Below are 26,467 nucleotides of genomic sequence, written 5' to 3' on the forward strand. Positions count from 1 at the left end.
TGGTTGGGGGGTGGGGAGGAGTTACGGCTCTAACGCCCCCACAGTAATACTTCTGAGAGGGCCGAACGAGTTCGGGTACGCCCTCCCGTTTACTTTTAACACCAACCTGCGAGGTAGGCAGTTTTGTTATCCACCCTTTACAGATGAAGAAACTAAAGCCCAGAACGGTTACGGAACCGGTCTAAAGTATCAAAGCTATGAGATGGTAGGTTTGCACGACTCCAAGTGCTCTCGCCACTACATCACACCTACGTACCATTTAGGGGATAGGAAACTGTATAACAGCTGTGGTAGCTGGTTCTCCTTTGCTTCAACCTCAGGGACAGCCCCTGTAAAAACTGTGTTGTGTGCACCGCCGACCGTTTTTTTCCAACTTGAAGGTTTCACTGCCAGGGGCCTGCCAGTACTCACAGTCCTGGCCTGGGCATCCCTGGAATGGCCTCTAGGTCCAGGAGGAGGATCCATTGGCTGACGTGGTGGTGTGGGGAGAGGGGGAAGCTGAAGTGAGAAGAATCAAGTTGAAAAGGGAACCTGGCATAATTCAGGACGGGTCACAATTCAGAAACAAGACCCTTGTGGGGCTAGTTTGCCCAAGCCTCTTAACTGGTTTGATGTAATTAGAATAACAATCCGTGTGCTTTTGTTTAGAAGAAGTGAAAGATTCACACTCTTCCCACACACTCCCCCCCCCCCCAGTCACATTAAAGACTTGGGCATCCTGCGCCCCCTACCTGCTCTGGACCCTCCAAGTAGTCTAAGGCATTCAAAATGATCTCTCTCTCTGTCTCCGTAATAGGGATTACAGTCTAAAGATTGATTTGATCTTCCTGGGAGCCTGATTTAATTCTCTGCTGCATTGTTACGGAGCCTCTGCCTTTTCCAAGTTTTGGGGTAGTATTTTGCTTTTATGACTGAATAGGGTGGCTGGTGCCTGCCCTTGGGTGCCTTTCATCTGAAGATCTCCAAGCACTTAACAATAAGTCATTGGGCTTCACAAACATTAAGGTGACATGTCTGTGTCATTAGTCAGGATTTATGAGTTACGGAACAAGCTGGTGGTTGCAGAGATGGCTCAAGGTCCTGGGGTGGGTTCAGAGTGAGGCCTGTTCAGGGACCCAAGTCTCAGTTGTTCTTGGTTTTTGTCTTCCACCCAGAATAAAGGCTTGGGCATCCTGCTCCCCCTACTCAGTCTCAGCTGGAGCTAAAAATAATAACAACTTCCATTTACTAGGTGTTTACCATGTGTTTAAACTATGCTAAGGATTTTTCCATTTAATATAACAGTCTTACATAGTCGGCCTTATTATCAACCCCATTTTACATATGATGAAAATTAAGGCACGGACAATTAAGAGAGTTACCTGGGGTTATCCAACTAGTAAGTAGTAGAATCAGGATTCAAGCACAGCTAGTCAGTACACCATATTACCACCCCAGAAACTCCTGTTATGGAATACTAACACCCTTTGTTCTAAGGAACAGTACTGTTATTCAGGGGACAGGTGTTCACTGAACATTTATGTGCAAGGTGATGTTAAACAGATTAATTCAACAAATAGATGTGACAGGTACTATGCTAGGTATTCAATAAATTTAGTTGAAAGAATAAGTATACAATATAGATATTTGAGGGAGGAATTGGATAGTTTAACAGGACAGGGTCTGAGAAGGATAAGCTTATGCCAGGCTGAAGCAAAGATGCAGCGGTGGGAATGTATAACATGTACTGGAGCCTAGGAAGTCATATATATAAGAAGAGCACATCAATCTCAACTTTTTTTCCCCAAACTCAGATTATTGATAATGACTGCCTGAAATGTTGTGTTGAGGAGGATTCTGAGGAAAGAGTGCTAGGATTAATCAGTAATATCTGTCATGTACTCCAGATGGAAGATGGCCGTTGTATTAGATTGACTTATTGTTTGAAATCATTTCCTTTCTCCTTCTCTGCCCATTGCCGCATGACTTGCAGTATCTCCTGTGGAAGGAGTATATGTCTCATTTCATTGATTTTGGACTCGATCATTTTTCGTGTTTTGGCCAATGGGTTGTGAACAGATGTGACTCATGTCATGTTTGAGCATGTGAATTTACACTTTCTTGTTTCTCTCTGCCACTAAAATGGGCATATTCCACATGAGGGTTGCTCCTTTTGCCTGTGTCCCCCAATGAGAAGTGCTGCCCATGGTCTGCATATACGGAAGTCAGAGATCAGTCTTTGTTGCTGCAAGCCACTGAGATTTGGGGATTGGTTGTTCTGGCAGCAAAGCTGACTAATGGCCATACCTGGGTAATGGTATAAAGTTTGAAAGGTAAATGGTATCAAGTGTGAAAGGTAAGTTTAAGCCAGGGTGTGAAGAATCTTGAATGCCAGGTGAGGCAGGGCCTGCTATGTGTTTATCAGAATCTCTTTCCTTCTTTTTCTTGGACACACAGCTGGACCACAGTTTTCGGTTTCCCTCTAAGTGATGCAGTTCCATGCCTGCGCTGTGAAACCTCCCAAGGGAGATCCTTCCTGTTCTTTCCTTTTTGGCTTGATGCATAGGACCTTAAGTACAGTGGACTTGAAGGCTAAATGTTAAAGATCGTGGGGCCACAGGTAGGAAGGAACCTAACTCCCTGAATCACTACTTGGCAGAGAACTACCTGCTAATCAGGAACATGTGTTTTGGACTTCACTTGACCAAAAAGTCAATTTCTATTTTGTTAAATCACTAAAATTTCGGGCTTTATGTTTTGTAGTAGCCAGTGTTTTCCATCAGGTTAAAAGATTTGGACTTGATTCCCATTAGGAGTAGGAAGTTAGTCACTGAGAATTTTTTAACAAGGAGAGTAATGTTGTGAAGACTGGTGGAAGTGACAGCTGTAGGGATTAAAGAATCCTTCTGGGACTTCCCTGGTGGCTCAGTGGTTAAGAATCCATGCTCCCAGTGCAGGGGGCCCGGGTTCGATCCGTGGTCAGGGAACTAGATCCCACATGCATGCTGCAACTAAGAGTTTGCATGCCACAACTATGGAGCCTGCATGCCATAACTAAGGAGCCAGCAAGCCGCAACTAAGGAGCCCACGAGCAGCAACTAAGACCCAGCACAAACAAATAAATAAATATTTTAAAAAAAATCCTTCTGAGTGAGGTTGTGAGATCTTGGGACTGTTGCTGTTTTCAGAATACAGGCTGACTCCTGATGGGGCTGGGGGAAGAGTGACATGATCTTTGGAAAGCTTTCTAGAGGCTGTGGAAGAAGGTGCTACAAAATGAATCCTATCTTCCTGAAGTTTAAAGTCTCTTTTATCTTTTGTAAAAGCCCTAACTCTGGTATTGCTTCATCTAGCCCAGTGCCTGATATGTAATAAATGTTGAATGGAAGGTGGTCTTGGACTCTTGGAATGTTTTGAGGAGCTACCACTAATGGAGTGCCTACTGTTTGAGAGGGCCCTTTCCCCCACTGAATCATCACAATAGCCCTGCAAGATGCTGTCAAATTTTACAGAGGAAGAATCTGAAACACTAAGAGTAACTTGCCCAAGGTCTCTCAGAACAATCTTATTCTGAAACCCATACCTTTTCCAATATAACAAGATGCTTTCACAGAAAATCATAATGGCTAGTATTTGCTGAGTGCCTGCCATGTGCCAGGCACTCTGCTGGGTGCTTTACAAACATACAGAAGCAGCTGGTGCATCAGACATTGTAGGCTGTTACTAGTGTATCCAAACTGTGTACTCTGTGGGAAGTAGGTGTCTTAGTCTGCTTAGTCTGCTGCTTAGTCTGCTCAGGCTGCCATAATAAAATACCATAGAATGAGTGGCACAAACAACAGGAATTTATTTCTCATGTTTCTGAAGGCTAGAAAGTCCAAGATCATGGTGCTGGCTGATTTGGCTCCTGGTGAGGACTTTCTTCCTGTCTTGTAGACAGCTGAGTTCTCACCGTGTCCTCACATGGAAGAGAATGAGAAAAGACAAGCTCTCTGATCTCTTCTTATAAGGGCACTAATCCCATCATGAGGGTCCCACCCTCATGACCTCATCTAACCCTAATTACCTCCCAAAGGCCCCATCCTCAACTACTATCACATTGCTGTTTAGGGTTTCAATATATGAATTTTGAGTGAACACATTCAGTCCATACCAGCAGGAAAAACATTAACATTATTTTAGGGCAAAGTTGGATTCTTTTGGATTTCTCTTTAGGGTCCCTAACCCATTTTCTTTTGTCCTCTTAGTTCTTTGGCTTTATTTCTTCAGGCTAGGTGGAAGGGTGGTATAGTATAGGGTTCTCAATAATACTCAGGTCCTGGAGCTCCTCCTTCACTCCATGGACTCACAGACCCACTCTAATCTCAAAGAGTTCAGATCACCTTAGTCCTTCCTTTATTAGTGACGAGAAGATGTGGCTCTGCGAACTCATCCATCTATTTATTCTCATTCATTTATAGTTATTTATTCAACAGATTTTAAATAAGCATTATTTGTCAACTGCTGGAATAACAACCAATGACAATGTAGCTTTCTGGTTTCAAAAGCCTTTTAACCTTCTTGGACTGATTTGATCCCCAGATCCAGTACTATGAAATGGCTTGTATTATTATTGATACTATGTAATTTTTATTAATGAAGAAACCAAGGCTCAGAAATACTAAATAACTTGATCAGAGTCACAGAACTAGTATGATATTCAAATCAGGAATTTCTGGGACTTCCTTGGTGGTCCAGCAGTTAAGTCCCCACACTTCCAATGCAGGGGGTGTGGGTTTGATCCCTGGTTGGGGAGCTATGATCCCACATGCTGTGCCATGCAGCCAATGAAATAAAATAAAAAATAAACCTAAAAAGCGGTCTTGTCTTTAAAAAAAAAAAAAAAATTTCTGAATCCCGGGAATTCCCTGGTGGTCCAGTGATTAGGGTCCTGTGCTTCCACTACAGGGGGCATGGGTTCTATCCCTGGTCAGGAAACTAAGATCCTGCATGCTGGGCGGCGAGGCCAAAAGAAAAAAAAAAGAATTTCTGAATCCCCTGTGCTTCCCTCTGCCTTCTACATCCGTTGCAGTCCAAATTCTATGGTGCCTTAAGCCTGGTTTCTTGCCATTTTGGCCTCATTACCTTGATTCGTATATTAGAGTAGATATAACAGCTGCAACAGACAACCCCCAGATCTCAGCATCTTAACATGATAAACACTATGTATCACATAGTCTAATGTGAATATTTGTAGTCAAGTAACTTGGGAATCTGGATCTGTTCATGCTGTGGATCTGCCATCTTAACCACATGGCCTCGGGTTGCCCAGGTGTCATCCTGCCAGCAGATGGGGAAGAGCAAGCATGTGGAGAAGCCATAACCATTATTTTTTTTAATATAGATTTTTATTTGTTTATTTATTTATTTATTTATGGCTGCGTTGGGTTTTTGTTGCTGCGTGCAGGCTTTCTCTAGTTGCAGCGAGCAGGGGCTACTCTTCGTTGTGGTGCGAGGGCTTCTCATTGCAGTGGCTTCTCTTTGTTGCAGGGCACGGGCTCTAGTCGCGCGGGCTTCAGTAGTTGTGGCTCACTGGCTCAAGAGCGCAGGCTCAGTAGTTGTGGCGCACAGGCTCAGTTGCTCAGTGGCATGTGGGATCTTCCCGGACCAGGGCTCAAACCCGTGTCCCCTGCATTGGCAGGTGGGTTCTTAACCACTGTGCCACCAGGGTAGTCCCCATAACCATTGTTAACCTCCTCAGTCCAGAAGTAACACATCACTTCTGCTTATATCCCACTGGTGATAACCAGTTATATGGCCTCACCTCACTGCAAAGGGGTTGGAGATCGAATTTAGCCATGTGCCAATTCCACTTTCCATCAGCGTGGGGTTGAGTCAACATTCGAGATTTGATAGAGTTGTCCTGGGAGAAAAGATACCTCTGGAAAGACCTTCAAATGTTGGTGGAGCCTCAGGCCCCAAAGTGACTGGTGATAGAAGTGGTCTTTTCCCCTCAATAGAGCGTTATTCCTATAGTTTTTATTATTTTTACATTCTACTGAAAAGTTTGAAATTTTTCACATTATTACAAAATAAACAAAGCTGTGTTACGGTCATAAATTTAGTCGTTGATTTTATGCACTTGACAGTTCTATCACCTTTCTAGCAGTTTCAAAATACTTCTCCCTGGGAAATTGTGTGGGTGGGCACGTCCCCTAAGCTTTGCAGGCCTCCCCAGTGCCATGAGAATAGAGAGGGTAACCCTGGAGCCTGGGAAAGCAGTAAGGAGGCAGCTCAGTCATCTTGCTGAGAGCTGCTTCTCATCTGCTAGAGAGAATGGAGCCAAGTGGGTAGGCTCAAGAGTTATGTAGGAGGTGGCATGGGCAGGTTGTGGGAGTGAAGGAGAGGGAGGCAAGTCATTTTGATGCCTATGGACGTGTGACTCTAAAAAAGTTAAACTTTTAGCTTAAAAGAATTGTCACTTAAATCAATGAGTGCAACAGACTCCCTAGTCCTATCCCTAACCCAGGGAGATGGAAGAGTCATGGCTGATCCCAGGTTCCTGGCTTGGTGGATGGGAGTTCCTCCTTGAGATGGGGACCTTAGTGGAAGGAGCAGGTGTGGGGCTGAGGCTGGGTGGAGGAAGTTGTTCTGCTTCTGGACATACATGGTCTGAAATACTTCCCAGTCTCCGGAAAGCCATTCCTTGTACTGTGGAGCTAGGCCTTCCTGGCCATCTTTCTGTTGCTCCAGACTTGCTCTTAAAGGAGAAGATTCAGAAATTCAGGCATTGGGAGAAACAGAGGAGCCAATCATAGATAAAAATAAAGAGTGTGTGTGTGTGTGTGTGGGTATGTGTGTGTGTTTGTGTATAAATACCATTAGCAGCAGGTTGGGATTACAAAGACAATAGATGTTCATCTGCACTCACTGTGCATAACATTTGCACGTTAATTAGTGCACATAAAAATGCATTGAAAAAGGCCCCCCCAAGTCTCAGCCCCTCTCCCAATTGAGGAATCATCCTTCTCTTTTCTGGTTGCACCGCCAAACCCCTAATTCCTGTTGTGTAAATTTGGGCTCTTCATACTTGAAAAAACTGGTTGGCTTCCCTCCTGCCATTTCAGGGTAACTTCCCTTTGTGCCTGGGTCAGAGTTATGGGGGAGGGAGCAGCTGTTGAGGGGCCAGGATGGGGGCAGGGACTGGCTTAGTCTGGTCTCAGGGGGTGTCCTTGTCTGTATCTATCTGGGTCCCTCTTTCTGTCTCTTTCCGCTCACAGATTGTGTGGCATTTTGGAGGGTGGAGTGCCTGGACACCCAGCCCACGACATCCCGCCCCAATCTGGCCCTGGGCACGAGCCACATGGTGCTGGCCATCAGCCTGGCCTCTTGCCCATCCATTATAGCCTCAGCTGCCAGACTGGCACAGGTATCAAAAGGAACTTCTACTAGGCCCTGACCTCCCCCAATTCTGTTCCTAGGGCCAAAGTGAAGGAGAGTCAGATGGAGAGAGCACACTCTTGGGTGGGGAACCAATCCCAACACCCACCCCCCATGGTGGAAGAGGGTGTCTGGGCCTTGGGGAGGACTGCTGAGGCGCTAGGCTGCAGTCCATGGAGGACCACCTTAGTGTGTGTATGGGCTGGGGGTAGTGTTGGGAGGAGACACCATCAGTTGCTATGGTGTGAAGGAAGACTCCCTACTAGGTCCTAGGAGATGTCTCCCTTCTTCTCTCTGTGTCTGTGCAAATCATGTGAACTTGTGCCTGTTTCCTACTTGTGGGCTTATCCCCTGGTGGGACCATGCACAGAGCTCTGATGCTGTGGGGAGGGGCCTTTAGCTCTGCCCAGGCAGCGCAGAGGTGACCCTGCAGTGAATATTGCATGTCAGGATATATGAATCTGTCCCATGCGGGAATGACATCTGTGAGAGTGCTGTTAGGGTACAGGAGAAGTACACGTATAGCTGAGGCATGGGGCCTTTTAGTCCCCTGGTATGGACCAACTGTATCTGCTCTATGGGGCACATGAGTACCACATACACGGACCCTGGTTGTAGAAGACATGCACCCTCATTCCTGAAAGCAGCGGCCTGGTCCGGCTGTAGACTGTATCTGGGTGTGGGCAGCGAGGGATGGTCTTGGTGGGTGGTATGTCCCTGGAGAGTGCTGGTCATGCCTTGCCTTTACACCTGTGTGAATTGTATGTTCAAATATATGAATCCCCTAGAGAGATGTTGGGTGGTGAGGGGGTGGGAAGCCTGAAAAAGATGGGAGAATTTATGAGCTGCTTTTGTCGGGAGACAGTCGTAATGAAGAAAATTCAATTTTCTGCAGCTCGAAGAGTCAATATGTTAAATCTTGGAGAAGCTGTGGAGTGACAGCGGAATGGCAAAGTCAATGGGACATGTGTGTCGGGAAGCCGTCTATCTGTGTCTGTGGTGAGGCTGCCTCCTCTCTGTACCCTTGAACTACAGCTGGGACAGGATGGAACCAGATACCCGAGTTCCTGAAACTGCCCCTCTCTCCCTTCCTCCTCCAAATCAGTGGCCATCGTCTCTTGTTTCCTGCTTATGGGGAGAAAAGCTGCTCTTTCCCAGGCCCAATCCGATCCTAGCACTTCCCCAGGAAGTCCTTCCTGTAGTCTAACCAGCACTCCCTCTTGCTGCAGTTACTAATTTCGGAGTGACTGTTTGTAGCCCAAAGTGATTAGTAGGAAAGTTCTCTTTTCTTTCTAACTTTTCATCCCCACTCTCCCCTCAGCTACTCCATGACTGGCCTCCTGTTTCCCAGCAAGTTTCAATTTTTCCTAACCAGTCTTTACCCCCTCCTTTCCAGCCTTCTGTTCTAGGAGGCAGGAGTGTGGAGGGGTGGGTGTTGGGGAGAGGAGAGGGAAGCTGGGGATTCCTCTGTGAGCCACAGTGTCACCAGGAGCTATGATTAGCTGAGCTGCTGGCTGTGTAATTAGTGTGTGCCCGCGTCCCAGGGGTCTGGTGTGTTAACAGCGGGTCCCTGTGGTAAGTAACGAGATCATGCCCATGGCTGGTTGCACACGCTAATTAATTAGTGCTCCTCTGGTGTTGAGGAATGAGGAGGATCTGGGGGAGGTGATGGTGGGGGTGTCTCAAAGCCCAAGAGCCCAGCTCTTCAGAGCCCAGAGGTCACCTAAGGTTCTGCCGGAATGGGGGCATCAGGCTGTTGTGCAGAGTTAGGGGTCAGAGACTTGGGTGCCCTAGCTGAAGAGAGGGAGTGTGGGGTACTGGGCTCTTGGTGGTGGGTGTCCTGGGCTGGGCTGGTGGAGGTGGATGGAGGGGAGGACAGCCCCCTCAGCTTAGGGAGCTCTCCAGGCTGAGGGCCTTAGAGCATCCTTTCTCCAGGTGGCCCAGAGAGGGAGTGGAACAGGGAGGAGGCATTCCAGACCCTTCCAGCCTCATTCCTGTCCCCTCTACCCTCCCTCACCTCACTAAGCCCAGCTTCTCAATCAGCCATTTCACACTTATTACACACTCACTGTGTGCAGAGCTCCAAAAGCCTCTCTCACCGTTCTCACTGTTATAACCACTGCCTTCCCCTTTGCCGCCCTTGCAGATAGAGACCCGAACTCCTCAGCTCCTGGGTCTATCTTAAGAGCCCAGAAGCCTCTTCTGAAGCCTGGGATGTGGAACCTAGATATCTGGGAGAAATATCATGGAAAACCTGAAGAAACGGGGAGGGGAGAAGGTTGGGAGAGAGCCTCACAATTTCGCAGAACACTGTGGTCACTTACAGCAGCAAGAAGGATTAAGGTGAGAGGAGAGGAAGATCTTCCAGTGAGCAGGCAGCTCTACTCGTTTCCTGAGGCAGAAATCCTCCGCCGATACAGGAAGGGATCAGAAGGGAAAGGGACCCATAGAAGGAGATCCTCTCCCCTTGAGCGGTGGGATTCAGCAAGGCGGGGCGGGAGTGGGGAAGGGGAGACAGAATAGAGAAAACGGGCAGAAAAGAAGACGAGACTGCGGCAGGGAATCTTTGGCTTCCGTGTGGAGGCGCGAGTCCCATTCCTGCACACGGTAATTACTAAATTACCCGCCATCTGCTCGGCTCTCAGACATAAATTATCTGAGAGGGGAAAAGACGCAGAGGCTGCGCACTTTCCTTTCTCTCCCCCAAACCCAGCGAGGAGCAGAGGGGGTGCCCTTCCCTCCAGCCCGAGTGGAGGCGAGGTGGTGAGACCACCTGATGGGGGAACAGTCACCCTTTGCCTCTGCCCTCTCCCGAGAGGGAGTGCCTTTGGGGTGACCGAGGTCCCAGCGCTGCCAAGAGTCCTGTCGGATTTGGGGCGGGGCGAGCTGTGGGCTGGCCTGGCCGGGCCTCGCGAGGTCACTTAGGAGGGGGCGGGGCGCGCCTTAGTGGGCGGGGCTTCTCTCAGGTGTGATGTGACCGAGTTGCCTCGGCAGGTTTTTCCCTGGTCACCCTCTACCTCCCCCACCTCCCACCCACCGCTTTGCTTGTGGGGAGAAGTCTCTTCAGCTCTCGTTTACGCTTGTCCTGTCTGCCAGAAGGAAGAGAGGGAGGAGGGCAGGCAGAGGGCTTGAGGAGAGAGGAAGGGGGGGCAAACCTTCCTTTCATTCTGCTCTGAACCTCGCCCTTCCCCTCTAGAGTCTGAAGAGTGGCAGAGATGTGAAAGCAGATGTAGGGGCAATGATTTGAAATGGGGCAAAATGGTAGAATGCAGCAGGTTGGAGAGATGGAGGTAATGGGAAAGCAGAGCCCGCTGGGAGATGGGTAAGAGAAGCAGGTGGTCAGGCTGGGGAGGTGAGCCAGGAGGGGAAGGGAGCAGAGTGGGAGGTGGGCAGAATGAGGGGGTCAGAGAGATGGGGGTGGGACGGGGTGGGGAGGTGGAGAGATGGAGCAGGTGGAGGAGGATGGAGTGGTAGAGAGATGGGGTGGGGTGGGGAGGTGGAAGAACGAGGATGGGGCGATGCCAGATGGAAACTCAGAGATGGTCAGGGTGGTGAGTCTTCTAGAAGGAGAGCCGGAGGAGGATCAGGGTGGGGATGACAGGAGTTCAGGAAGCAGGTCAGGCTCTGGAAGGAATGTAGGGAGCAAAGGCTGTGGCAGAGAAAGCAAGGGCGTTTCTGGGTCCTTGGAGGGTCCCAGGAAGGTGAGGGTAAGACCCCCAGAGCCACTTCCCACTCTGAGGCAGAGGCGCGACTCTGGAGGGGAGTTGAGGAGGCCACTTAAGAAGCTGGGGTGGGTGTGCCTATGGGGGTGGGGGTGTGTTGGGCGGCTTCCCAGCCCCGAGAGCAGAAGCTAGTGGGGTTTCTTCCGAGCGATTGTTTAGTATTCATGGGGCGACGCAATCTCTCCCACATCTGCTTAGCACAGCAAGTCCTGTCATATAACTGTCTCCCGCACTGTCTGTCCATAAAGAATGTCTCGGAATTGGTGTAATTCAGAGAAATTAATGACGACTTTCCGCGGGACTGCTCCCTGGGGGATGATTAACACTTCATCGTCCATCTGATGCGCGGGGCCCATCGCTCCATTGCGAACATTTGGGCCGTGGCCAGCCGCATTAAATGTTATTACGGAAAACGCGACCTGCAAACGGGCGAGAGGCATGATGGACCAGGAGGGGCGGGGGCGGGGGAGTCGGATGGAGCCGGCCAAGTCCGAGATCAGGTTTTCCGAGGTGCGCGCACCTGGGGGTCTGAGGCTGAGGGAGACTGGGTTTCTGTTTCAAGGACTGCAGGACTGGGAGGGTGTTGGGGAGACGCTCACCACGGGGGACTGGGGAAGGGGAGGAGGTGCTTTCCACGGTGGACACGTTGCTGATGGAGGCTTTCCCTGTCTTTTAATCCCCACAGAATTATTGGGTAAATTTTATTTAACCCCATCTTACAGGTGATGAAACTGAGGCTCAGAGAGGTTATGTAAGGTGTCCTAAGTAACAGTTTATTAAGAGGCAAAAGCAGGATTTGAACTCGGGTCCTTGATTCCTGGGCTCTTGCTCTTTCCACCACACCATTGGGCAGAAGTTCTCACTGTTTTATGTGTCCGCCTCAGCTTCAGGCACGTAGGGGTGTGTGTGTGTGACAGATAGGTGCTCCAAAATGTTTGTTGTATCAATGAATGAATGAGCTTTGCAGGTTCCACTTCCCTGGTGTGGGCGAGAGTCCCAGAGACTCTGGAGGCAGGAAAGGGAACACAGCAAAGGAGTTTCAGTTTGGGTCAGGAAACTGGAAATAGGTTTCCTGTGGATTTCCATGCTTCCCCCCCCACCCCACCCCCCCTGGGCATTCTAGACCTCTAGAATCTAGAGGGCTGGGCTCTTCATCCTTAGTCAGAAGAAAGGAGTAGAGACACATGTATGTATGTATACATGTGTGTTTGATGAATGTAGGGGTGTGTGTAAGTTTGTGTGTATATGCTTGTCTGTAAATGTATGAGTTTATGAGCATGTGTCTTTGTGTTGCATACGTGTGAGAATGTTTGTGATGTTTGGTTGTGGATATGTGTATATTTTGAAGGTATGTGTCTATGGGTATGTATGAGTGTGTGCCTCGGTGTGTGTGTATCTGCGTGTGTGCAGGTGAGTGTGTGTATGATGTGTGTGGTGCCCCGGGGGGAGCCTCACAGCTGAAGATGTCTTTCATTTGCCCAGATCTCTAGCATGTTCCAGGATGTGGTGTGTGGTGGGGCTGAGGTGAGAGGCTAGGAGAGGAAGGCTGTTTCTGCTTGGGGCGTGGGGGATTGGGTAGCCTGATCATTGGGTGCCTCTGCCCCGCCAGGCATGCGTCAGGGTGCTGGTTCTGAGGCTGGGTGAAGACTGGGCCCTGAGGTCTTCACTCAGGGCTTGTATTGGATGTGCTCAGAGGCCCTGCTCTGACCAGTGGAGCCCAGACAGTGGAGGAGTGAGGCCTACTCTTCACCTCTTCCCCCACCAGGTTTTAGGAATGTCTTCTAAGCAGGCTGCAATTCCTAGCTCTAGGCTCCACCCATTCCGCCTTAGGGTGGTAGAGTCCCTGAAAGTCTTTGTGTGAAGCCTTCTGACTCTGGGGGGACCATAACCACGGTGAAAACTCCTCTCTCTAGTCAGCACTACCCAGACAGGTCCAAAATAAATGTCCTTGTCTCTTGGAGATGTACAAGCTGAGGCTTTCAGACCCCTTGTGCTGGGAAGTTCTTTCTGAGTCTAACCTCAAATCCTCTTGCTGCACCCTGTGCCCAGTAAGCCCAGGCCGAGTTTGTGAACTTGGAACCTAGCACCTCCTGCCCTTTGGCATGGAAACGGTTTCCTCTGGATAGGGGAGTGGGTCTGGAGTTTAGGTACACTGAGAGAACGGGGGGCTAAAGCCTGGTGGATCACAGATGGGTCGGACCATTCTTGGGGAGAAGGGCAATGATCAACAGGACAATTTCAGAGACAGGAGTTCAGAGACTGTGGGTTCCAGCTCTCTTACTGTACATACAGAGCCTCAAAGGTGGGAATACTCACTCAGTGTCCCCTGCTCCATGGTGGCCGCCTCTGGAAAACCCAGGCCCCTGACTCCTGGTCATGGAGTCCTTCTTGTGTCCCATTTGGAGAACCCTAGACTCTGCTTCTATTCTCTTGGTTTTAAGGCGGTGGGGAGAGAGGGAGGAATACTTCAGCTAATTGGGGGGCTGTCTCCCTTCTTCTCGCTGAAGCCTCCAGCGACTCCTTCCCAGCCTTCCCAGCTGGCCTTTGAGGCCTCTTACCCACCAACACCTGTTCCTTCAATTTCCCATCCCCCTTGCAGGAGCCCGCCATCTGCTGTCTTAGATGCACCTGGGCAGCCGTCCCAGCATTTGGTCCTCCCCTGCCCTCTCCTAGCCTCATGGTCTATCCCCAGTCTGAACCATTTCCTCTCCTCCTCTTTCTGCAGACTAGCCTCTTGACCCTTTGCAATATCACCCCATACTCTCCTTCTCTGGGAAATCTTCCTTGATTAATCCTCCTGTTTCTGGATCCCAAACGTTCTCTTTCTAAACCACTGCCAGGGGAGCTGCAAGTCTCTCCTCATTCTTTTGTCTCCTCTTTCCAGCTGTGTACCTTGTCCCTGTTTCCCACTCCCACCTCTGAATGGAAGGTGCTTCTGCGGGCAGGGCTGTTTTCTCCTCCCTCCCAGGACTCCTCTCCACACACCAGGAAGGTCAGGACTGCTGTGGAGAATTGACTGAACCCTGCCCTGTTTTCTGTGTTCTGAGAATGTCAGAGATAATGGCATCCAACTGGGTCTCTTCCCGAGGAGGGAGGTGGCAGTGCAGAATAAACACCTTCCCGGTGTTTATTCTGGGTTAGACCTCACCCCCAGCTCCCGTTCCTCTTCCTGTTCTTGGTTGCCTCTGGCCCAGTTAACAGGCCCCTCTAGACTACTGCCCTAGTAACCCTGGGATTCTAGGCCTGGTGTGGGGAGTGACGGGCAGCTCCACTATGATGCCACAGGGTTGGCATCCTGCCTGGGCAGGAGGGGGTGGGATGCGTGGAGGTCTGGGTGGAGGAGAGGGTCCTGGCGCTGGTGAGGCATCAGCTCTAGCTCTGGACCAATCGGTGTGTTGGCCGCCACCTTGTGGCAGGCACTGAGAACTGCAGGGATGGGGGCCTAGTGCTAAGAGTGGGACCTCCAGGCAAGAGAACTGGGAAGGCCGGTAGGGGTGTGCACTGTGAGGGTAGCAGGCCTCAGAATTCCTAATTGACATTGATGGTTTCTTCAGGGAGCTTTTGAATTCTTAGTTGACAGGGGAGTAGAAACCTGGGAGGAAAGCCAAGTGGCAAGGACACTTCTACATGGAGAGAGATAATTGAAACTCTGTCCTCAAGTCTCAAACCTACTATTCAAATTCTCCCTCTCCAAAAGAGTCCTAAAAGGGAAACAGCCTGAAACGAAAGCAGGAGGAGTTGAGGTTTGACCTGCAGAAGAACTTCCTAATAAATCCCAAAGTGTATTTGGATGTCACTGCTTCTGATAGTTGCACAGCTTTTTCAAAGCCACCCCCTACCCCCATACCCAGTAAACTGCCCACCTTCTCCAGCTTCCCTGATCTCATCGTGCTCAGCTCATTGGGCCTATTCTGAAAAGCCCAAGTTCCTTAGCCTCCCCTACCCCAGCCTGTGCTGTGGCTATTACCAAGATGCTAACCTGGGAAGTCCCTTCTGTGGTCTGACTCCAGTCCTTCCTATAGCACTGGAAATGGAGGGAACCACCATACAGCTAGCAGATCTGCAGAGGGGAAGGTGGCCAGAGGAAGGTTCTGAGGGAGGGCAGTGCTGCCTCAGTTTCTCCTTCATTCTCTGCTCCCCTGCCCTACTGGATCCTTGGAAGTGAAAGGGGATGGGACAGAGTGGTCCACTTCATGGGAGAACTCTCTCTGTTTGGACCTCAGGATTCACAGGTGCTGGGGGAAGGCGAACCCCTGAGTTCCAATCATGGCCCTTGTTATTCTCTTCTGTAGAGCAGGTATTGTGGGGAGGGAAGATGGGGGCAGGGTTTTGTCTTCATCAGCCTGAGTCTTTCTGGTTCCACCTAGGGTCCCTGTGAAGCCTTCTTCTTTCCCTGCACCCACATCCCGGTTCCTCAGAAGCCCTCACAATGATCCCTCCTCCTCCACTGCCCCAGTCCAGCCCCCTTCCTTGGCAGGCTGAGAGTCAATGAGTCCTCGCCACCATCTTCCCTGTGCTCCCGGTGGCACTGCTTGGAGATCTTGGCCAGGAGCTCTGGCTCTGCAGGCTCCGGGTCGGGGCCACGCCCTGGCACCCTCCCTCTGAGGTGCCATTCCTCCCCTGCCTCATTTGCTGCCACTGACCTTACTGAGTTAAATTAAAAAGCAATGTTCTGTGTGCGGCTCCAGCCCCGTGGAGCTTGACTCAGGGAAGACGAACACAATTACCGGCCCCTCCATCTCCCTCTCGTCTGGCTGCCTTATAATTTTTCCCCCCGCTGCCTGGTATGCAACATTTATGTTTTTAATAACACCAGAATGGTTTTGACCTTGGGAATTCATAGCAGAATGGGCACCGTGAGAGGCCCCAACGTGATTGGCATTTGTCTCAGTACTTTGCAGGGAGGAGGCTCTGGCTGGTGCCTCCTCAGTACTGGGGAGGGTGTGGGTGCTGCACCCGAGGGGGACATCTCAAAAGCCAGAGTGACAAAGGGGCACATGGGGAGGGGGAAAGACAGGGGGAGGGTTTTGTCTTTTCAGATCTCCCCTGGAGGATGAAAGTTGGAATAAGGTGTTTGAGAGGCTGGGATATTTTTCTCCTCCTGTTTTATAGGGAAGGAGTCCTGGATGGGGCAATGGCGTGGAGTACACATGTGGGGGGCTATGTGGAAGGCGTGGGGTGTGGCACCCCTGTATGCAGGTACTCACACATGAGTTTGGAGTTTGCATGCGTCCCCCTCTGCCCCAGGCTCCACCCCTCCTCACTCACTCTCACCTTTGTCAGCTCTTTAGCCCCAAGGAGAGTAGAAGGAGTGAGGACCGGCCAGAAGACTGGGGTCATACTCTAAGTAGAACTTCCCCACTGAGTGTAAAGGGAATAGAACAGAGCCCTCACCTGGCTCGCAACTAGGTTTTCTTCCTTGTCCCTCCCACCTTTCCTTCTCTCTCTTTTCTGTGCTCACCTCTCCAGGAGACTCAGCTTTCGAGGTTAAAGGAGGGCTAGTGGCAAGAAGGGTCTGGAGGAGGAGGCCGGTCAGCAGAGGATGGGAGAGGCAAGGAGCAGTGAAGGGCCTGGGAGAGAGGATTTCTGGGAAGAGAGAGTGGCCTCTCTCCTCCATCTGAACAGGGCACTGGTAGGAGGGACCAAGGTTACAACCGGGAAAGTGCATCTCTGTCTCAGCTTTGAGGAGTCTCTGCAAATACGGTGAAAATCGCAAATTATAAATGAAGAGAAATTCCTCTTGCAGTTCAGGAAGTAGGAAGAGAGGGGCGGAGGGGTGTGTGCGCCTAAGGATGAGGGGGTGCAACGCTGTGCTCTGTGGTTAACAGTCCCATGTGCACCAGTTACATATGTAAACATGGGGAAGAGTGTAGCTTTGACATTTTTTTTTTTTTGCCTGCGTCTGTGTGGCTTGCGGGATCTTAGTTCCCCAGCCAGGGATTGAACCCAGGCCCATGGCAATGAAAGTGTTGAGTCCCAACCACTGGATCACCAGGGAATTTCTGACATAGATTTTTTTTTAAACCAAAGGTTGTAAGCTGGTTTTCCATTGGGGCCTGTAAAGTATGCTTTTCTTTCAGGAAAGGCAACCAGCATAATGGGAAGACCCCTGTATTGAGAATCAAGAAAACTTGGGTTCTAGGTCTGGCTTCAGTTATCAGCTGGGACCCTATGAAACGTCCCTTCTTTGAGCTTCGGTGTCATTTGCTGTACAACTGTGATGGAAAAGCCACAGGGCCCTTCTGTGCCAGCAGACCCAGTGCTGGGGGGCCAGAAAATGGAAGGGGGCTGGGGTGGTTGGTAGGTGATGGCCTTTCAGGGGCCTGAGACCCAGAGCAGAGATGCTGGTGGAGAGGGATGCAAGAGGGATTTCCTGAATTCGGAAATTCATGGGTTCTTGGTGGAGCAAGACTCCCCCAGCCTGGGCAGTCCAGCCCCATCTCAGCACACAGGGCCAAGGTCTGGCTCTGCAGGGAGCGCCATTCTCTGCCGCCCTCCTGTGGCCGCCGAGCCCTTTGCAGGTCGCCGCTGAGAAGGTTCCGCCTAAGTCCGCAGAGCTACGTCCCTCGCCCCCTGGTGGAAATTGAGTATATTACAAGAAGCGATCTTCGGTTGTTCAACAGCATTTCCCCCCACAACCAGCTTCCTAGTTTCTGGAGACCTTCCTAGTTTCTGGAGGCTTTCATGACTTCCTTAAAGCTGGGAAGGTCTTCCTGACATGTTAAGTTTTTCTTTTGGGGATGTGCGGTGGAGACAAGGGGCTGAGACCAAGATATTGACCAGAGAGGGCAATTTCTCTTCCTTCTTGGGTTCCATCTACAACCCCAGTTTCCTAGGATCGTCGGTAGTTCTCAAAGATATCAGGGTCTAGTGACATTCCTGGAGGAACTGGGTCTGGAGCGGACCAGGCATTATGCGTCTGGGCTTCCTCGAATTTGCACCTGAGCTCAGTCGTCAGCAGGCAGATGGATTGGCAGGAACCAGGAGGCAGGAGACAGGGATGATGGAGGGAGATGGCATATTTGACAGATGCTGACAGGGCTCGTTATTTGCTAGCTCTGGAATCCCCTCCCACCCACCAGGCTGCCCTTGGCCCTCCCCTTCTAGTACTCAGCGCTCCTTAGTGACTGACTATCTTTGGGGAGAAACCTCGTGGGCCAGGCTGCACTGGGGAGGGAGAGGAGGCAGGAGGAACACCAGGTAGATGATGGGATGGAGTGGCTGGAATGACTGGGATTTGGAACTGGGGTCCGATGATCACTGGGGTGCTTGGAAGGCTTCGCAGGGGAAATTGTCAAGGGGGCAGTTGCTGGGGGTGAGTGAGGAGAGGGAATGGGGAGGCATATTTAAGGGAATTGAGCTCCACAGATTTAGGTGCTAATTTTGAGAGAACTGGTGAAATATGTGTCAATAATTTTATCGGGAGCTTCCTATGCACAGGGAAGGGTTATAGGTGCTATGTGGGGGGATGAAAGAGGGGCAGTCATCTCTCTCTTCTCCCTGGACTTGTTGCTTCACGTGTGCCTATCTGAGGGGTGCAAGGAGCTGCTAGGCTATTCTCGACCCGGGATGATGCTGACACAAAGCTCCAGGGCGCGTTTCTGTTCTTCACACCCCCGACACCTGCCCACCTTAGACAAAGTACCTCCAGGCGACCTCACACCTCTCTTCATTCCTTTTCTCTTAAAATGCGCAAGACGTGTGGATACCTGAGTGAGAGAAGGGGCCCTCGGGTCCCCTCCCAGGATTTCCAGTGGCTCCCAGTAGACGAACTGGGGCAGGGGAGGGGTGAGCCACACAACCCTGAGCGGCAGGGTAGCAGGCAGGGAGGGGCAGGCGTTTGGAGTCGTGGAGAATGTTGGGCGAGGAGGAGAAGGCTGCAGTCGGAGCCAGCGCTGCATCCTAATCAGCGCTGCGGAGGCTGCGCCGCGCGGCCGTCAATCTTCCACACAAAGGGCCGCCTGCCCCCGTCCCCTCGAAGCCCTCCGCGGCAGCCCACCCATGACTGCGGGGCAGGGCGAAGAGGCAAAGAAGAGGGAGACAGACACATAGACAGGGACAGAAAGGCCCACTAAATTCAAGCCAAGATCGACACTGTGGGACCAACATGGCAGAGTCGGTCACAGCACCCTGCAGATTAAAAGAGATCGAGACACAGAGGGAACGGAGACAGACACTGGCAGAGTGGAAACGAAGAGACAGGAGAGAGACCCAGAGACAGGAGAGAGCAAAGAGAGAGGAGCATCCGGAGAGCAGAGAGAAAAATGGAAGACAGACACAAAAACAGAGACACCCAGAGGCCAGAGACAGCAGAGACAGACAGGGACTCAGAGACAGACAGGGACTCAGAGACAGGAAATTGGACCTAAGCCACGGGGAAACCGAAAGTCATGGACCCAGAGCCAAAGGCAGATCCACCTGGGGCCAGGGTGAAGAGAGAGGGAGAAGGGAAGAGAAGAGATGGGAGACAGAGGAGGGGGTGGGGAGGCAGTGAGAAGGGGCAGGTCGAGGTTGCAGAGGATGGGATGGAGACCCTGAGTCTGGGGCTCTGCTGGCTTCTCAGAACCTGGGACTCTGTTGGGAGGAGTGTGTGTGTGTGTGTGTGTGTGTGTGTGTGTGTGTGTGTGCAGGAACACAGCCATTAAGAGCTCTAGTCAAAACGCCAGAATCATCTGGTGCTGAACTAGACTTCCACACACCCTCCCTCTGCAGTGACTGCTCTGAGCAATTGAGGTGCAGCATGGAGGAGAGAACAGGAAAAAGATGGAAGTTAGAGAAAGACTGAGATTGAAAAAGGAATGGCAGAGCCTCAGTAGAGATCAGGGGAGAGAAACTGATATTGAAAAAGGGAGTAGAGAAATTGACAGAAGACAGGGACAGACAGAGGTGGAGAAAGAAATATGATGGAGGCTGTGTAGATGAAAGACACGGAGGGGGAGGGAGCCTCTAACTGCAGGAGGGAGAGGGGAATGGAGAGAGATTGGCTGTTGAGAAGAGAGGAGAGAGACTAAGGGGGTGGGGTGTAGCAGGCAGGGCACCTGTCTCTCCAAAGAGGTTGGGTTGGGATGAAACAACTCTTCGGGTAAGTTGGGGAGGCAGTCAACTTGTGGATTTTTGGGGTGACCTTGTGTGTTTTTTTTTTTAATACAAAGAACCTATTCCAATGCATGCCATCTTCTTCAAAGTAGCACTTTGGGCTGCTGCTACTGCAGTTGCCTGGTCATTCCTGGCATTCCTCTTTGGGGATCACCTTTAGAGCCTGCTGTACAGCTCTGAGCATCCTCACCAGAGGCAAATTTTTATTCTTTAGGGTGAATCTAATTTTTGAAAAGAGCCAAATTTTCTCCAAGGGTGCAGAATGAGGTAGCACCCAGTTGGGAAGCCATACTGGGAAGCAGTATTTCCAGTTAAGAACAAGGTGAATGTGGGAAGACCCAGTGGAGGGTATGTCCTCCAAAGTGGCTCTGAAAGGTCATTCTGAAGGAGATACTTGCAGGATGTGACAGAAGGAGACTTTCCTGATGGCTTCTTGAGGACCAGTTTCATTTTTCTGTCTGTTAAAACCAGGTAATAGTACTCCCAGGAACATTCCAGCCTGGCACTGAAGCCTGACATTGGCCTGAAATATTTGGTCAAGTGGTCCTGCCCTTGGGGAGCTTACAGTCTCTCTCCCTGCCAACGTAATAGTCAACGTGGTGACACACACCACTGCACAGATCAACAAGTGTAAACGACCAGGGCAGGTTCAGAGTCAATTAGTTCATCAGGGAAGGCTGCCTGGAGGAGGAGAATTATATGTAGGCTGTGCAGGGAGAAACCCAACGAGGCATGGAATGGAGTAGGAAAAGAGGAAGAACACCTCTCTGATGGCTCTGGAGCAGGAGCAAACCATCACCCAGGCAGGGGATAGCTTTGCTGGCCTGAAATAAAAAGTTGGGGTGGGGAACCAGCATGAAGGGGAATCGAGAGGGGCACATTCTGAAGGTGGGGCTGGGTGATCTGAATTTGCTGTGAGAGGCATTGGGGCCCAATGGATGGTACACTGACGTGTCAGGCAGTGACACATTCACGCACAACTGTCTGGAGAAGTGTGTACCCAAGTTTGCATGTCTTCTGTGTGTTGGGGGGGGGGCGTGATCCAGTTGGCTTTGTGCCCCAGGCTCTCGTCTTTCCATCTGCATGTGTGACTGGCAAGTTGCTGTGTCTGAGAGCGTTTGCTCATTTGTGTGTTTCCATGTAGTCTACGTGTGAATGGCATCTCGGTTTTTGTGTGTTTTATTTGGCTACATGCAGTGGATGTGCGCGGGATCGTGTGCGTGTGTGTGTGTGCGCGCGCGCGCGCGTGTCTATGGGAGATATGGGGCCGGCAGGGAGCACTGGCTGCCCAAGCATCACCGTCTGTCTCTCTCCCTCCACTGGCTCCATCTGCCCTCGCTGAGGTCGTGACAAGGAGGCAAACAGCAAAACAGCAAAATGCTACGCCCAGAGCGACCAGAAACATTGTAAGCCAAGCGAGACTCCCCCTGCGGAGGAGAAACCGGCTTGAACAGCCAGGACAGACCGACAGACACACAGTCCCCGCGCGCAGGCCGCTCCGCGGTCGCGCTCCCGGTAGCAGGTACACGCACACGTACTCAGTCACACGCAGGCCTGCCACGCACAGGACATACACACTCGCTCGTGACCTCCCTCCCCCCACCCCTTCTCCGAGCCCTGCCTTCCATCCCCTCCAAACGCCTGCCTGCCTGCCGGGGTTTGGGGCCACGGGGCTGGGGACGCTCGCTCGGACCTCGGAGCCAATCACCGGATGTTTAATTGCTCCTTTGGCTGTGTAAGGGTGTGTGTTTGTGCGCACCCCCTCCTTCACTCCTTCGCCAGTCCCGCCACCTCCTACCCCCCTTCCGGCCCGCCGCAGTTTCCGAAATCTCACGGCGGCTGAGAATTCATTAGCGGGGGGCGGATGTAAACGCAGCGCGGTGGAACGTTTTAATTAGGCCTGAACAATAAACAAGCTAAACGAGGCGCGCAGGGCTCCCTGGCGGGCCCTCAGCCTCCTCCGCGCGGCGCGGACTCATTACAGCTGCAGCCAATTTCATGCCAGCGCCGAGCACGGGCTGGGCCAGGCAGGGGTGGGCAGGGAGTGCGGGCGCGTGGACGCGGAGCGGGGGCGGCCGGTTGGGCCGATGCCCGCCCCGCCGGGGTCGCGGCTCCCCCATTTCTCCACCATTTATCTGCCTTTCTCAGTGTCCTTGAGATGAAGGTTTCTTCCCCCACCAGACGGCCAGAGTGCGCTTCTGGCTTTTTTTTTCGCGTCTACTCTTCCTCGCTTCTCTCTCCGTCCTTCCCTCCCACTTTCCCTCACTGCGGCTGACTTCAGCTCCCCCTCTCCGCGCTCTGCCTCTAACCCTCGGGTCCTCTTTTTGTTCCAGTCTCCGTGTTTCCTCCACAGGGTCTCTCCCTCCCTCCCCCGATTCACACTTTCCCTTGAACTTTATCTTTCCTCCCCCTGCCGCCGCCATCGATCTCTTCTTCGCCTCGTAGACGACGTAGCCCGCTGCCTCCGCGCCGTTGTCCTTCAGCTCTGTCTACACGCGCCTTGGCCTCCTCCTCCGCGTTCACCTTCCTCTCTCGCGCGCTCCGCCCGCGGCGGCCGCGGCCTCCCAGCTCCCGAGCGGGCCCTCTGTTTCTGCCCGGGGCTCTTTTCTCTGACCTGTCTACCCCTAGGTTTCAGGTGTGGTCCCTGGGCTTTGCTCCCACCCCATCCTGATTCGGGCTCTTCTGGTCTGAGCCAGAGTTTGAGTTTGGTCTGTTTTTTTTTCTCTGCTTTCCTTTTGTGGAGCTGCAGGCATGGATTGCTGGCTCCCAGTCTCTGCCAGGACGTCCCTGGTTGTGGGTGGCAGTTGTTAAGCAGTGGGTCTTGGGCTAAGTTTGAATCTCAGCCCTAGTTCCTCACCGTGTAGCCTCTTAACCTGGGCTTACTCACCTGTAAAATGTGGGAAATAATCTTAGGTGCGATTAGCACTGTGATTATAGATGTAACACACTTGGCACACAGAATGTAATCAGTAAATATTAGACCATTATTATTCCTCACCCTTCCTCAATTTGCCCCCCCCCCGTCTCCTTAGCGTGGAGTTAAAAAATGTTTCGAGGAGAGAAGAACCAAAGTAATAGACTTTATAGGCCCCAAACCAATTGAATATGAGGAATTTTAACAAATGCTCTAAGCTCTGAACCCTGAGTGTGGACAAGAAGGGAGGATGGGGATTGCATTGAACGGCAGAACATAGGAAACCACGTGGATTGGTGCACTGGACTGAGCAGATTCAAGTCCAGGGAGTATGGGGCATGCCCAGAGTCCAAGCTGTGTCAGTCCTGCAGCGGCTGCTCTCTGTAGATGCAGGCATGGGACTGGATCTGCTGGGAGGCTGCAGTGTGTCTAGGACTCCAGTTTCCCCAGTACTCCAACCACAGACAGGAACTAGACTCCTAGAGCCTCGGATCCACATCTTCCTCTCCCCTCCATGCGGGTCACACAAGCACACACACACACACACACATCCAAAGGTACCCTGGAATTCTAAAGGAAAGCAGTACCGCGCTGGACAGCAATTCCCTCCAGCTGCCTGGACACTAAACCTTACAGGGCAAAGTGTGGGCTCAGAACTCTATCCCTGCTTGGGTTTCTTTCTCACTTCCCTCCTCTCTCCTAGGGAGCAGAATCAGTGAGTCACACACTCTTCCCAAGTAGAGTGAGGGGAGATCCAGAGGGAGGAGCGTGGGCCCTGCCTTGGGAGAGCTCCTAGGCTGAGGGTAAGATGAGGCTAATAGCCAAGACCTAGAGGCACTCTGGGCACTCCCCCATCAAATGCTTGTGAGTTGAGTTGGTCAAAAGCAACTGGGCCAACAACATGACTGTCAACAGTCATGCCAACGTGACTCTGATGACAGGAGACTGGGAATGACTGAAGGAGGGAAGGTGGAGGAAGACGAGGAGGTTTAGAAGACTTCCTAGAAGACAAGGAAAATGGCACTCATTAAGTTAGCTGGGAGCAGGAAAATTGAGAGGAGAGGGACAGAGTTTGAGCTCTCAGTGAGTGCATTATCTTGCGGTAGGGAATGTGAACCCTGGAGGCAGATGAGGAAGAAACAGGTAGATTCGAATGTAGGCGCCATGCCTGTGTTCTCTTTGGGGAATGTGTGCTGGGGAGGCAGCGGGTTGGAGGAGGCAGGGTTTGGGAGGGCAGCATTGCTGGAGGGAGGGGCTTGGGCTTCGAGCTGAGATGTCCCAGAGGACCATCCCTCCAGGGATGGGATGTGGTGGGGTGGCCGTGGTGGTGGTGTTGTGAAGCAGCAATAAGTGTCCCACGTTGTAGCTCCACAGTGACCCTGGGCTGGGTGGATGAGATCCTGGGAAGCCAGGCTGACTTCCCTGGCCTTGCTGTGGCCTCTTACAGCGTGAGGATAAATGAGGCTGGATTTCATGGGCTAGTGAGACGCGGCTGGGTGGAGACAGCTGCTCAGACTGTGAAATGTGGGGAAGAGGTCTCCTGGGGTCAGTAGACAGAAAGAGGGAGAGGGAGATGGGAATGGGGAGGGGTAATGGGAAGACCGAAGGCTTTGAGACCTTTATCCTGGCTACTCACCCCTTTCATGGATTGAGTTATGCATATTAAAGCTAAAAATCTTCAATCAATTACCTGGTTTAGCCTTCCATCTTCAGAGGTTAAGATATTACTTCCCCATTTCGCAGATGAGGCCTAGACAAGTTGACTAACTAACAGGGGTCTCCTGAGCAGAAGATGCTGAAAAAGGCACAAGGAGGCAGGTCTTTTGCCCTCTGGGGATTAGTCTCTTCTTTACAGAACTAGACCCCAAGCCTGGCTGCTTCCCAAGAAACAGAACCTGCAGGAGTTGGCACCAGACACACAACTTGATTCCTTGCTCTGCCACTTACCAGCTCTGTGAACCAAAGCAAGTTACTCAACTTCTCTGTGCCTTAATTTCATTATCTATAAAATAGCGATACCAGTACCTGCTTCTGTGGCTTTTGATTGAGGATAAAGTGAGATTTATGCAAAAGAACTGTGTACTGTTGTGAAGTTTTATAAATCTAAAGGTATTAGGCTTTTTTTTTGCGGTACGCGGGCCTCTCACTGTTGTGGCCTCTCCCGTTGCAGAGCACAGGCTCCGGAGGCGCAGGCTCAGCGGCCATGGCTCACGGGCCCAGCCGCTCCGCGGCATCTATTCCTGGACCGGGGCACAAACCCGTGTCCCCTGCGTCGGCAGGCGGACTCTCAACCACTGCGCCACCAGGGAAGCCCTAAAGGTATTAGGCATTTTAAATCATCCTCATCCTCACTTTTGCTATCTTCCCAGCTTATTCTCTCCATACCTGCTGGACAGTTCAGCCTCTTGCCTCCCAAGTCCTTTGTACCTTCTAGCCTCTAATCCTGGCATTTACTCCTCTGATATTGCTTTATACTCTCAATCTTTATTTCTACTCTCCTTTCCATAGGCCTCTCAGTACTTGAAGGATCTGGCTACACTCTATTAACTTACATGCATTTTTTTTTTTCTGCCTGGATCTCCTGTCTTGTGTGTCTCTCTTCTCACATTCCAGAGATCAGGGCCCTGTCTTCTCCTCTCTTTGGACCCTTTCCCTTCCCCAGGACTGGGTTCACAGGGTGAGTTCAAAGGAAGGACACTGAGAGGTACAGAGAGGTTGAGATAAAACGGAAGAGGGAGGGCTTGGGGGACAGGACAGCAGGCTAGGCACCTGCACTTGGGGCTCTTACCTATGGGCTGTGTAGTCCTTCGGCAGCATGTTTGCCATGACCCTGGAGGGAAACAATCATCTCCCTCCTGGAGCTTGGGGTTAGGGGGAAATTACTTTCCTCATGTTTAGAGAGACTGTATTTTGCCCCATGATGTGGGACACATCATCTGGAGGTCAATCCCACATGAAAAGAAATGGCAGTCAAGAGTGTGTTTTCCTTTTCCTCTTTGGGGTATGTACTTGTGTGTGTGTGTGTGTGTGTGTGTGTTCCTCTGTGTGTGCATGTGCTTCTCTTCTTATTCTAGCATTTACCAACCCTAACTCTAAAATACTTTTCAAAGTGTACTTTAAATTTCTTTTGCTGAAATGAAGCCCATCTCTTTAGTGGAGATATTTTCTAAAGTTCAGTGTCTTTCGTAAAACATGTGTGTATGTGGGGGAGGAAGAGGGTAAAGGGTAGAACTTGGAGAAGAAATGTAATTACCCAGCTCCTGGCTTTAATTACACATAAGCCCTGGACATTCTGAACTTTATTAAACTACTAAGTGTCCATGGGAGTGGGATGGAC

At 51.2% G+C, this 26,467-nt stretch overlaps 1 long non-coding RNA gene across 3 annotated transcripts in view; it reads left to right on the top strand.

Moving 5' to 3' along the window:
• Positions 1-20: 20 nt before the first annotated feature.
• The window catches only part of LOC137202842 (uncharacterized), a 171,352-nt gene continuing 144,905 nt past the window's right edge, over positions 21-26,467 (top strand). For all 3 annotated transcript variants that reach the window (XR_010932800.1, XR_010932802.1, XR_010932801.1), the window contains exon 1: positions 21-205. This is a non-coding gene — a long non-coding RNA (uncharacterized lncRNA). The remainder of the gene's footprint in view (positions 206-26,467) is intronic.

The sequence above is a fragment of the Pseudorca crassidens genome, chromosome 11 (assembly GCF_039906515.1).
Source record: "Pseudorca crassidens isolate mPseCra1 chromosome 11, mPseCra1.hap1, whole genome shotgun sequence".
Classification (NCBI taxonomy): domain Eukaryota; kingdom Metazoa; phylum Chordata; class Mammalia; order Artiodactyla; family Delphinidae; genus Pseudorca; species Pseudorca crassidens.